We start from the raw sequence: 13,443 nt of genomic DNA, 5'->3' as shown, positions 1-13,443 counted from the left end.
TCTGTTTTCATGTCTGTGCTATAAATTACACGAATGGACCTTGTTCCCTAAAGGATTAATTAAGGAAGCTAGTTTTAAAAGTCACACGTAATTGTGGTAGGACCTAATTAGAAAACTAAAGCTATCAAGGGAAGCGGGTGGGCAGAACTCTTGATGGGTCCGTCCTACAGTAGGGTGGTCGCAGAGAATTGAGAGGCTTCTCACAAGGTCTTATTGTCATTCAACCTTTAGGTATTGTTAGGATAGAACCCGATTCATGCCGTTTTAGGGGATCAGGATGGGACTATGCCCTATAGGCAAAGAGGTTGAGCAGGCACATCCCTCTCATTTCCCATTCTCTTTAAACCAAGTGTGGCATGGGTATCTTTGCGTGAAGTAGGATGTCCAGGACCCGACGCTAGAATGTTGTCAAGAGATCTTGACCACTAGAAACCCAAATTTCAGGTTGATCCTAGTGGGTTTGTCATGAACGTTTTGTTGCGAGGCGGACTTAAGAAACCCTAGACGACAAACCCCAGAACATTCCATGGGAGTGCTGGGCAACAACACTTAGATTCATTTCTCGATGGACCGCTAAAACATGCTTAGACAACCAGTAGGCGAGCATGTTACAAATGAATATACTAGTGGTTAAGCATAGGCACCTTGATCCCCAATATTTTAAATTGATAGTGAACCACAATGGAAAGGCTACATAGTCTAGCTATGGCTATTCTTATACTTGTTATCAACAATAATATTTTTGGTAATGAGATTGTAATTGTAATAGCATATGAGAAAGAATTTTCCACTACCTCATATACCACTAATGATGTGTATGCCAAACGTTGCATTATTGAGTCAATTTTATATTGCTTGTTGTTCCACGTCTAGAGTACTATCAAGCATCGCCGTTTTGAACTCTTTTGTGAGTGGCAACATCTTGATTCATATTGATTCAACATTGTTTGGGCGTTTGACTTGTATTGGAGATATTATGAGTCTTTTTTATATGTCTTTTTTAATGTTTTTTTAAATGATCATATTTATCAGTTAATGGCTACAATTCAAGGCTCGCAAATTTCTTTGTGTATACTTAGTGACATACATTTTAAGGTCTTCTTTGTTCACTACTATAAGAAGCTGGGAAGATGTATGTTCTAGTGAGAGAATTAATAATACCTTGTCACAATGCCATATGTATAAAAGGTGTGAGATATAAAATTTGACATTTTTTTGCAATAATACAATTAATATCTCTTATCTCATCTCCTTGTTCATAACTTTCATAGCTTCTCTCTTTTCTTTCCTAACTTTTTAGTCTTTCCTTCTCCTCCTGACTCACTCTCTCCTCTTTTCTCTCTCTTTTGCTCTTCTTCCTCTCCCCTCTTAGCTCTTTTCTTGACAACTGGTATCAAAGCATTAGTCTTTAATCCATTTGGTTCAATCTCTTCTTAGATTTCCTTCACAGACTAAGTACATTCTAGTTACTTAAGACAAGGTGTTAGCTTGGTAATGGGCACAAGGAGAGACCAAGAGACCAAGGACAGCCTAGTTAGAGCTAATTGGAGTATATGAAGGCAAATGTGGAGGCATCATGGACAAAATGACAGGTCGTAGAAAAGATATGTGTCATTTTGGAGGTAAAATGGTAAAAGAAAGGGGAAATAGAGTTAGTTAGGGTTAGAAGTCCAATTACTTTTCAAAAAAGCTTTCTCTTTCCTCCTTCTTTCAAGATCTTGGCTAAAGCTTTCATGGTGGACAACAAAGATCTTCTTCTCTTGATTAGTAACTTCTTTATCTCTCTTTGTAAGCATGAAGCATTTATCTTCATCTCCCATCGATCATTCTAAATGACATATATTAAGGTATACCACTCATGAGGCAGTAGAAACAAGTCCAAAATTTCATAGCATTTTGTGCTAATTAACTAATCTTCATCTACAATTCAAGGTAGCTAATTAATCACTTACCTATAGTTTGTTTACTCCTTGGAAAAGTGCTTGGCAACCTTCTCAATAGGAATTGATCTCTTTGATTCTTTGATCTCTACTCTTATCTTTGAAAACCCTAAAAACTAGCATGGTAGCCATAGCCACAGGTTTGAAAGCTTTAATTTCTTCAACATTTGGCTCTTCCCAACTTCTAAGCATTGTCTATTGCCATTATCAAGAAAGATTGGCTTCAAGTTTTAAGACATTAGAGAGATTTTAGTACATGAAGGCTGTATTTTGGGGCTTTTGCTCAAAGAGCTTGAATCTTTAGTATTCGAGTGTTCAAGACAACCCAAGGCATTGATTCTTCAAGGATCTCATGATCTTCAAGCATGTATGGACTGAATTCAATGGATTCTTTGGAGCATGAAGCTTTGTGAATGGATTTCAGGCAATCTCTTCAGCCAATGGATTAAGGTTTGATTCTAAGTAAATCAATATCTTCTTTAAGTCAATAAGATGCATTTCATTTGCTTAGTCTCTAAAAATCTCTTTACATCCACTTGTTTCAATCTTTTCCACTTTTTGATAGGAGATTCTTGATCAATTAAGACGCTAAATTGATCAATAGATCAAAGAATAGTGCTTCTTTTCATTGATCTGAGCATATTAATTGAATTTCAACATTCATTCTTGTCCTTTTTCATCATGATTACCATTTACATTATCTTGATGCATAACCCTAATTTTATTGTGTGATTCTCTTGTGCCCAAGAAAAAAATATTGTAAAGGCTAAGTACTTGCAATCATTGAGTCATTGATTTGTAATGGTAAGACCCTCAATCAACCTCCATTTCTTAATTCTTATTTCATTGATCAAATATTTGCAATTCATTGAATGATGAAAGAATTCTTATATAAGGTCTTATTCAGTATATCCGTAAGGAGAGCATAAGCAAACATTGTCAAAGAGTTTACTTTTCATAATATAAATCATGGGATTCTTATGAACACAAAAGAGCTTCACTGGAAGTTATATGAGAAATTTGCATACAAAATTTAGACATTGTTATCCAATAACCACCTTAGTTATACAAGTTCTTTTGTATTTAGCATATAATTTTCAGTTATACCATGTATATTTATGAAAAATAAGTCTATGGGGATCTACAACTTGGTCATCTGGAAGGAATTGACAGTTTGTAGGATAAATCACATTAATTCAGGTACAAAAATATGGTCAGAACCCAAGAAAGATGCCAAAAACTGCCAAAAGTCCATTAAGTCCACATGGGACCAGGAGTAACAGACTTAAGCGACAAGCAAGTGACCTAGGCTGGTCAAAAAGTGACCAGAGACTGAGCAGGGAGCAACCCGCATTTTTGGCGCAAAATGCGGGCTGCACTGTCTGAGGCAAACTGGAGAGAGCTGGAGCTATGGTGCATGAAATGGAGCATGCAAACTGAAGATCAACAGGCCCAACTACTGAAGATGTAAACATGGTGAGAGCTCCACTTCTCTGCCTCTTTGGTCTGACGAAAATGCATGCTGAAACATTCTATAAAAGAGGGAAATCTGAGAGAAGAGTATTCAGCCTGCTCTTATGCACGACTTCTCTCATCTTGTTTACCTTATTCTTGGTCCAATGAAGCCTGACTTGTACCCAAGTACTTGAGTGACTTTGGGGCAAGCAAAGGGTGAGGATATTGAAGACTTATGGGCTGTTATGGGCTAAAATAACCAGTCATAAACAGGGTAGCCCACTGTTATGGTCTATTTTTATGAGCAAAAATGGGATTTTTATGGTTGTAATGAAAGGAAATGACCTCTTTTCTTCAGGACATTGTTCATGAATGATTAGAAGTGCTTCCTCTTGAGTTTATGCACTCATTTTGAACTTGATTATGGGCTGGAATTTTCTGTTTTAAAATAGGGTTGAAGCTAAAATTATACTTTTTCAATTCATTTCGTGTATCTTTGGCCCAAATCTTGGATGCATTTGAATTTATCAACAATATACTTGAACCAAAGGGTTGAAATCCATCTATGAACTTGAAATAAATGCCATTAGAGCTTGCATTTGACATTCATAAATGAATGGAGAATCTGAAAATATCATTTATGATATGATGTATGTATCCAGAGGCATTTGATGTAATCAAGTTAGTCTTATTCCTTCTGTTCATGTATGCTAAGTACATAGAGAAAAGGCTTGAACTCTTCTTCCGTACCTAAATCATTTGTAAATCCCGGATCTTATTAAACCCCAATCCATTTTCCCTTCCCGAATCTTGAATCCTAAACTCTTCTTCTGCACTAAAAGCCCCGGTGGTAGACCTTGAACTCTTAACGCGACGACAGTGGTAAACCCGACGTGAAGGTCCGCTACGGAAGAAGAAGTCCAATGGGAGAATCATCAAGTTTGGGAGGCGATGCTTTGCAACAGTTGGTTTGTCTAATGCAAGAGAGCCAACAACAGCAACTGCAATTTCAGCAGCAGTTGCAATTGCAACAACAACGGAGACAAGAAGAAGAGCGGATTGATGCTGCTGCCATTAAGGCCTTAGAAACAGTTGGGCATGAGCTCAAGCAATTTAATGGACAAAATGTGTCCTCTTTTATCCGCCTCTACACTGACAAGATGGTCTTCTTTGGAGTTCCTCAACATGCCTGGAGCCGTCACTTTGCCCGCCTGGCTGTGCATGGTCTCCAGGACCGAATTCATGGTCTTTTCCAAAAAGATGCTGGATGGACTGTGTTCAAGAAGGCTCTTCGAGAAGAATTTTTCCTGGAAGATTCTGGTCTTATGACAAAGAAAGTCTTCACCGAATGGGTCGAAAGGCCCAATAAGGGTCTAACCGCTACTGCTCTTCATCGAGAATTTGAAAGCAAATTTGCCCAACTAGATCTTGATGACCAACAAGGTATGGAAAGTCAAAAGATTGAATTATTTTTAAAGGCTGCAGATTCTTCTCTTCAGGAGAAATTGACTGACCGACTTGAAGACCCTGACTCTGAGTCGGGATTGAAGACTGCTTGGAGTGATGTCACTAAAGCAGTTAATATGATTGCTCGAAGAGAGCGATTGCGTTTAAGATGGGGATCAACCCCCCCAACAACTGAATCTATGAAGGAGCCCGTTCCAGTTTCTCGTTCTCCTGTCTCTATGACTGAGCAATCAAGAAATTCTGATGTTCCTTCTCCAAAGAAGGATGTCATGGACGAGCTAATTAAAAGCATGCGGGATCTCCATCTTAATTTAACATAAATTAATTCTAAAGTAGAAAGGCTTGATGTAAAAGTAGAAGAAAGGGGTCGGTCAACTGCCCAAAGGCCTGCACGAGAAGGCTTCAAAAGACGCTGCATTTGGTGTGATAGCCTTCAGCATGACAAGAGAGAGTGCGGTGCATTCCGTGAAGCTGAAGCACAAAAATTAGTTTTTTGGAAGGATGGTAAAATTCATGCAACCGAAACCGGGCTTCCTCTTGAGCCAAACTTTGGCAACGGTGGCATGAAGAAAAGATTGGAGGATTTGGCAACAAGAACGGCCTATGCAGCTGTTGATGCTGCAACTTATGGGTTGCAAATTGAGCCAACTAATGAAATTGTTAAAGCATGTAAAACTAATGAAAAATCTAAAGTGTTGACGCAGGCCTTGGATTGCATGGAGCAAGGCAAGGCACCTAAGGATGATTTAACCACTGCTAGTCAATGTATTCGAGGGAGAACCGGATGGTCTGAGCCTGTGGATTCATTTTCAGCTTTTGCCCGGTTAGCTAAAATTAATAATCAAGAAGCCATGATAGAAGAAAAGAGAAGAAGAGATGAAGATGTTGCTGGTCCTTCTTCTTTAGGACCGACTAAACACATAACAAGAAGTAAACCAGACCAATAGAAGGCTGCTGAAAATCCGCCGTCACCAGAATATGACATGGGAAATGCCCTTCAAGCAAAGAAGACAGAAGGAAAAAGAAAAAGCAAACATCCCAGTTACAAGTTGTAGTTTGACATAGAGACCGCAATGGATCTTAAACGGATCCTAGAAGAAAGGATTCTTGGAAGTAGAATTGAATTTACATTAGGAGAAATTCTCGGTATTGCAAAACGAGGATTTCATGATGTAATAATTGATGTAATTAAATGAAAAAGACAATATGCTGGTGAGGAAACTGAAGAATCTGTATATGCTTTTTTGCAAGTACTTCATGTGTATTTGCAGGATGAAGAGAAGCTGAAAACTCAAGGGATTCGATGGGAGGCAATCAAAGAATTGATTGCAGCCATAGAAGCCAAAGATGAAGACATTTATGAAGCAGAAGCTGAAGAAGCCATAATGGTGGGAACTTCTCAATCTAAAGTACAGTCCATGCATAAGAAAGAGACTCTTCTTCACAATATGCAAGAAGAAAGTGAAACTGACTTTATTCCTAGTAGTCACTATTCCCGTACCCATTGGGCAAGGGTGACTACTGAAACTGTTGTTAAAATCGGCAAGAAAGAAACTCGATGCATTGCCCTTATAGACCATGGATCGGAAATTAATGTTATGTCAAGAAGTCTCTATGAGAATGGTGGATGGCCCATTGATGTGGACCCAGGATGGCGCATGAAGGCAGCCAATAACTCTTCTGGCGATCTTTATGCAGCGTGTCCTTATGTACAAGTTACTATTGGTAATGTAAAAGATGAATTTCATTTCTTTGTTCAAGATTCCTACAGTTATCCTATTATTCTTGGACAACTATTTATTTTCGAGTCTCGTTTAGAGACAAAGGCTCTTGATGATGGTTCATCATATGCTCGAATAAGAAGCAAGGATAATGTTAAAGCTGTTCAATTCCTAACTGTCTGTGTTAATCACCATCGGAATAGGGATCGATTGAGAGATCATCCTGTTCCTCCTAATGCCCAAGAATTTAAGGGTTTTCGAGTAGCGCTGCTATAAGTGGAGGCTATGGCAGTGCATCATGTCACAAAAAATTACCTCCACATTTGAAGGAGGCAAGGTCAAAAGCTGATTTGCAGGTTTTTTCAGCCAATGGTGTGGGCTGTTATAAATAGTTTTCAGCCATGAACAGGGCTGAAAGAAAGTATTTCAGGATTATTTTATGGGCTGAATTATAATGATACAATGGCTGAAATTTATACAGCCGTTCATGCAGAAAATCAAGCTGAAAATCAGTCCATACAGGTATGTACATTGGATATGTATGACATAATTCAAGAATTTGCAAATTATGAAGCTTTTGGACAGCCAAATAAGGATGAAGCAAGAGTAGAAACAAAGTATAAAACAGTTGATAAGAAGGTCAAGCCGGTAGCTACTCCTCTACCACGTGAAAGTGAAGGACCGGCAAAAAGGGTATCCAAACAACCAAGCCTTCGTGATCCTAAAGAAATTGGTCACCATTTTACAGCAGAAAGTCTACAAACGCTGAAAATTGGTGAAGACTCTTTTCTCTTGCCGGGGCTGAAAAGCAAATCTTCATGCAGATGTTAAAGAACCATGGTAAAGCTTTTTCATTTCAGCCACATGAAATTGGCTGTGTGGATCCAAGCATTGTGGCACCAATGGTAATTTTTACGGTCCCACATGTGCCTTGGAATCTTAAACCAATTCCAGTTTCAAGGGCTCATTTGCCTAAGTTATTGGAACTTTTAAATGAAAAGATTAAAATGCGAATATTGGAGCCATCTTCAGCTCTATATTCCAACCGTTGGTTTACTGTACCTAAAAAGAATGGATCTTTACGATTCATTCAAGATTTACAACCCATCAATAAAGTCACGATTAGAAATGTTGGATCAGGACCAATTGTGGATGAGTTTGCTGAAGCTTTTGCAGGTAGAGCAATCTATTCCATGGGAGACTTATATTCAGGCTACGACCAATTTCAGCTTGCTTTGGAAAGCCGTGATATTACCACAATAAAGACGTCTCTTGGCCTAGTCCGCATGTGTACTCTACCTCAAGGGGCTACAAATTCAGTAGCTCACATGATGAATGCTATGCATAAAGTATTGAGGGATTATATTCCTCAATTGACTCTTCCTTTTCTTGACGATGTTCCAATCAAAGGATGTGAAGTTCATGAGAAAAATGAAGAATTCAATGAACTTGGATGTTGAAAGTTTGTCTCTGATCATATTAATGATTGTGCTCAAATCTTGTCTAAATTGGAAGAAGTCCATCTTACCCTTTCACAGCTAAATCTGTTTTTGGAGTCGAAGAAGTCCTTGTGGTCGGACATATGTGTGGTCCATATGGCTGAAAGCCTTCTCCATCCAAAATAAATGCTATCGGCAAAATGCAAGAAGAATGTACAAATGTTTCAGAGGTGAGAAGATTTCTTGGTGCATGTGTCTTCTACCTTATTTGGATTCCACATTTTGCCCATGTTGCTGAAAGTCTTTATCAGCTTCTAAGAAAGGGCCAAAGGTTTCTATGGACAAAAGAACACACTCAGGCTATTCGGAAACTCAAGAAAATGCTGATTTCAGCCCCCACTTTAAAGAGGGCTAACTACTCTAATGGACAGCCCATTATACTCACAGTGGACACAAGTCCTATTGGAATAGGATGGGCAGTTGGACAAGACAACCTTGAAGGCAACAGATATGTAATCCGCTTTGGAGCGAAGGTTCTTAATGAACGACAAAGAAGGTATGCTCAAATTAAAAGAGAGCTTTGGGGAGTAGTAACTGCTTTAAAATGTGACAGGGAGTACTTCATGGGCGCACATGTTATAGTTGAGACAGATTGCCTTCCACTCTTGGACGTGATCGCCAACTATTCCACTCCTGACATAGCCATGCTAAGATGGATAGCCTATATTAAATCCTTAAATCCTGATTTGAAACATATTGCAGGTAGAGATAATCCAGTTGCTGACATGCTTTCACGTGCCAGATATATGGATGAAGAAGAAATGATGGATGAAGAAGAATCAGAGTTTATAAATGATGCTGTTAATGCAGGTACAACAAAAATTACAGCAAGAACAATAGGTTCAGCTGTTAAAACAACTTTTACATCAGCAAGGAAGGATGAATCAACCAAAGAAGAACAATGGATAACTAATAAACAGCATATTCCATGTTTTGTTATGGTTTGTTCACACTTTAAAGAAGAATATTATGCAGATGATTGGCTAAAAATTGGCCAATTTTTGAGCACTATGACAAAGAAGGAAGGTTGGACTAATGAAGAGTTTAAGAGAATTAAGAGAAAAGCCTATGGTTTTTTTCTTAAAGATGGTTACCTTTGGAGGCATGCGAAAAAGAAAGGAAGGGCGCCTGTTCATGTCTTAGGAGATAAAAAGACACAAAGACAAGTCATGCAAGAATTCCATGAAAGCCTATTGGCTAGTCATAGAGGCATATGGGGCACTTTTGCTAAAATAAAAGAGAAATTTTGGTGGTAAAACATGTATAAAGACATTGAGCATTTTGTTGAGTCTTGTCATGTTTGTCAAATGTATTCTATGGTAAAGAATAGAGATGGGCTTCAGTCTACCTATCCTTTATCCATTCACTATAGATGGGTTATTGATTTAGTAACCATGCCTATAGGAATTTGGAACATGAGATATCTAGTACTTGCTAGAGAAGATCTCACAAATCAAGTGGAAGGAAAAGCCTTGACAACAAAGTCCACTCATGCTGTTTGTAGATTTCTACTTGAAGAAGTATTTTGCAAGTATGGATGTATTGCTAAAGTAATTGTTGATAGAGGGGAATTGGATGCCGATGAGGCTCGCCATTTCTTTGCTCAATTGGAAATTAAGCTATCTCTTACTTTAGCCTACAATCCTGAAGGCAATGGTAAGAGTGAAAGAGGCCATCAACCAATTCTTAAAGCTTTAGCAAAAGCATGCAAAGGGAAGTTAAGGGAATGGCCTAAAATGCTACCATTCGCATTATGGGCTGATAGAACTACCCGTAGTGCAGTGACAAGATATATGCCGGCTGAACTCATGTATGGATAGCCACCCGTTATGCCTATTGAGGAATCCATTGTCACATGGAGTATATTGCCTTGAGATGAAGGCATGAATAGAGAAGAATTGATGTCTTTACGCATAAGGCAACTTGAAAGAAGGCTAGAAGATGTCAAAACAGCCATTGAAAGGCTAAAAATAGCAAGAATAAAGAATAAGAAGAGGTTTGATAAGCATCATCGACTCCCTCCAAGAGCTATTCAAGAGAATGACTGGGTTCTTGTCTATGATAGCAGCTTGGACAATCAATACAGTGCTCATAGGAAGTTAGCCAAGCGATGGTTTGGACCGTATGTTGTAAAAGTAGTACATAATAATGCTACTTACTCTTTGGCTGAAATGGATGGAACCATAATAAAGATTCCAATAGCTGGGAAATGAATCAAACTCTTCAAATGAAGAGAATCTTCAACTTATGAACTTGATGACTTAAATATAAGCCCTCTACTTGAAGACATGCAGGAAGAAAAAGACTTAGAGAATGAAGATGAAGAAGAAGACCCTCCTTGACCTATAATCTTATGAAATGGCACATGCCGGAGGATGTGCAGGTTAGGAGGGGGTGAATGTCAAAGAGCTTACTGTTCATAATATAAATCATGGGATTCTTATGAATACAGAAGAGCTTCACTGAAAGTTATATGAGAAATTCGCATACAAAATTCAGACATTGTTATCAAATAACCACCTTAGTTATACAAGTTCTTTTGTATTTAGCATATAATTTTCAGTTATACCATGTATATTTATGAAAAATAAGTCTATGGGGACCTACAACTTGGTCATCTGGAAGGAATTGACCGTCTGCAGGATAAATCACATTAATTTAGGTACAAAAATATGGTCAGAACCCAAGAAAGATGCCAAAAACTACCAAAAGTCCACTAAGTCCACATGGGACCAGGAGTAACAGACTTAAGTGACTAGTAAGTAACCTAGGCTAGTCAAAAAGTGACCAGAGAATGAGCAGGGAGCAGCCTGCATTTTTCGGCGCAAAATGTGGGCTGCACTGTCTGAGGCAAACTGGAGAGAGCTAGAGCTATGATGCATGAAATGGAGCATGCAAACTGAAGATCAACAGGCCCAACTACTGAAGATGTAAACATGGTCCACTTCTCTGCCTCTTTGGTCCGACGAAAATGCATGCTGAAACAGTCTATAAAAGAGAAAAATCTGAGAGAAGAGTATTCAGCCTGCTCTTATGCACGACTTCTCTCATCTTGTTTACCTTATTCTTGATCCAATGAAGCCCGCGACTTGTACCCAAGTACTTGAGTGACTTTGGGGCAAGCAAAGGGTGAGGATATTGAAGACTTATGGGCTGTTATGGGCTGAAATAACCAGTCATAAATAGGGCAGCCCACTGTTATGGTCCATTTTTTTGAGCAAAAATGGGCTTTTTATGGTTGTAATGGAAGGAAATGACCTCTTTTCTTCAGGACATTGTTCATGAATGATTAGAAGTGCTTCCTCTTGAGTTTATGCACTCATTTTGAACTTGATTATGGGCTGGAATTTTTTGTTTTAAAACAAGGCTGAAGCTAAAATTATACTTTTTCAATTCATTTCATGTATCTTTGGCCCAAATCTTGGATGCATTTGAATCTATCAACAATATACTTGAACCAAAGGGTTGAATCCATCTATGAACTTGAAATAAATGCCATTAGAGCTTGCATTTGACATTCATAAATGAATGGAGAATCTAAAAATATCCTTTACGATATGATGTATGTATCCAGAGGCATTTGATGTAATCAAGTTAGTCTTATTCCTTCTGTTCATGTATGCTAAGTACATAGAGAAAAGGCTTGAACTCTTCTTCCGTACCTAAATCATTTGTAAATCCCGGATCTTATTAAACCCCAATCCATTTTCCCTTCCCGAATCTTGAATCCTAAACTCTTCTCTGCACTAAAAGCCCCGGTGGTAGACCTTCAACTCTTAACGCGACGACAATGTGAGAAGAAGCTTTGGTCTCATTCTATCTGTAGAGGTGAGCACAAGCTCAACCACCAAGACCCACAGACCGCTTATTGTTCAAGTGTTTCAAGCCGAGCACTAATGGCTATCTCTCACATAGCCGATGCACTATCCATCTCTACGAGTGTAGTGAGCTTACCTCCATGCACGATTGAGTTTCCTCCTCTCCCGAGCACTCCAGTAGCTCCACGATTCAAGTGCAAGCTTCAATCAAGCTCCATCCTCAAGCTCCACGCTCCAAGATCCATTGCCGCAAGCAAGAGAAGAGAAGATAAGAAGAGAGGAGAAGATGGAGAGCTTCTCCACCATGGTCCCTCACCCTTACACACTCACTCCCTCACACTCTTACACACTCTCTCTCAAGCACAAGCTTAAGCAAGCAAGAACAAGAAGGAGAAGAAGAAGAGGAGAGCTACTTTTTTCCACACACAAGAATGAGCTTCTCATTCACTTTTTAAATTTTTATACAAAACCCTAAATCCCTTTTGGGCAATCATCCCCTTATCCCCTTTTTTACATGGCAGGCCCTTTTTCCCATTTTCCTCCTATCTTCCTAGCTTCCTTTTCACTACCCATTTACCTTTACAATTTGCACGGGTGAGCCGGCACTCTTAAAATAAATTGTGGTGCGCCTTGCGCTCTTTTACAAAAGTATTGACTTGTACTTTTTCTTGTGCATCTTTCTCCTTAATTTGGGACTATTTTGCACTTCTTGTGTTTCCAGATTCTTGTTTGGCACAACTTCATCTTCCATTTCACTTTTTCCTTAGCCTTGCCTTTTGCTTTAGATTTTTGGGATTTTTCACCTTGTTCGTTTGAGGGTTAACATTATCCCCCTCCTAGATGAGTGCTAGTCCCATGGCACTCACTGTCATAGATAGCATGCATTGGCATGCACCGAAGATATGGGGGAAGGGACATTTGTTGTTGCCTTGGAGGAGTTTTGGTGATGGTGTGGATGAAGGTCGTTGGGGGAATGTTGTTGGCCTGGATGGCTAGTGGTTGGGTTGTTGGAGTTGGGGACAAGGCTGTTCGTTGTTGAGAATTGCAATGATGGCTGGCACACGTGTTGGTTTGTGGGGATTCTACACATGATGATTGTTTGGTGGCTTGCATGATGAGGAAGGACAAGAGTTTAGAGTTGAGTGGTGATGAAGAATGTGTATAGATTGTGGTGCAGATATTAGATGAGTGCATACGCATATGTAGATATTACTTAGTTAGAAGACTACTGGTCTAGTTTCTTGTAGCAATGTGTGGATGAAGCAAGGGTTTGATGGGGTGGGAAAAAGTTTTGATGTTGAGGAGAAGTATACACTAAGGCTTCTTGAGACATCATTTGCAATTTTGACAACACGATGTAGCATAATTGAGCTCATTGATGCCTTAGCTTTTCGTAGTTGGTAGCTACTTGTATTATTTGAAGAGTACGGTGTACTTTCCATGGTCTTTTGTGCCTTTCTTACTACTATTGATTGCAATGGTATTATTGAGATGGAGTGCGAAAAAGAATTGTGCAAATAGGTCAGGGTGACAAGTCTAACTA

Source organism: Lygodium microphyllum, chromosome 20, assembly GCF_053477565.2.
Source record: "Lygodium microphyllum isolate KBCC chromosome 20, Lygodium_microphyllum_v1.1.10, whole genome shotgun sequence".
NCBI lineage: Eukaryota > Viridiplantae > Streptophyta > Polypodiopsida > Schizaeales > Lygodiaceae > Lygodium > Lygodium microphyllum.
This window is presented reverse-complemented; position numbering follows the sequence as displayed.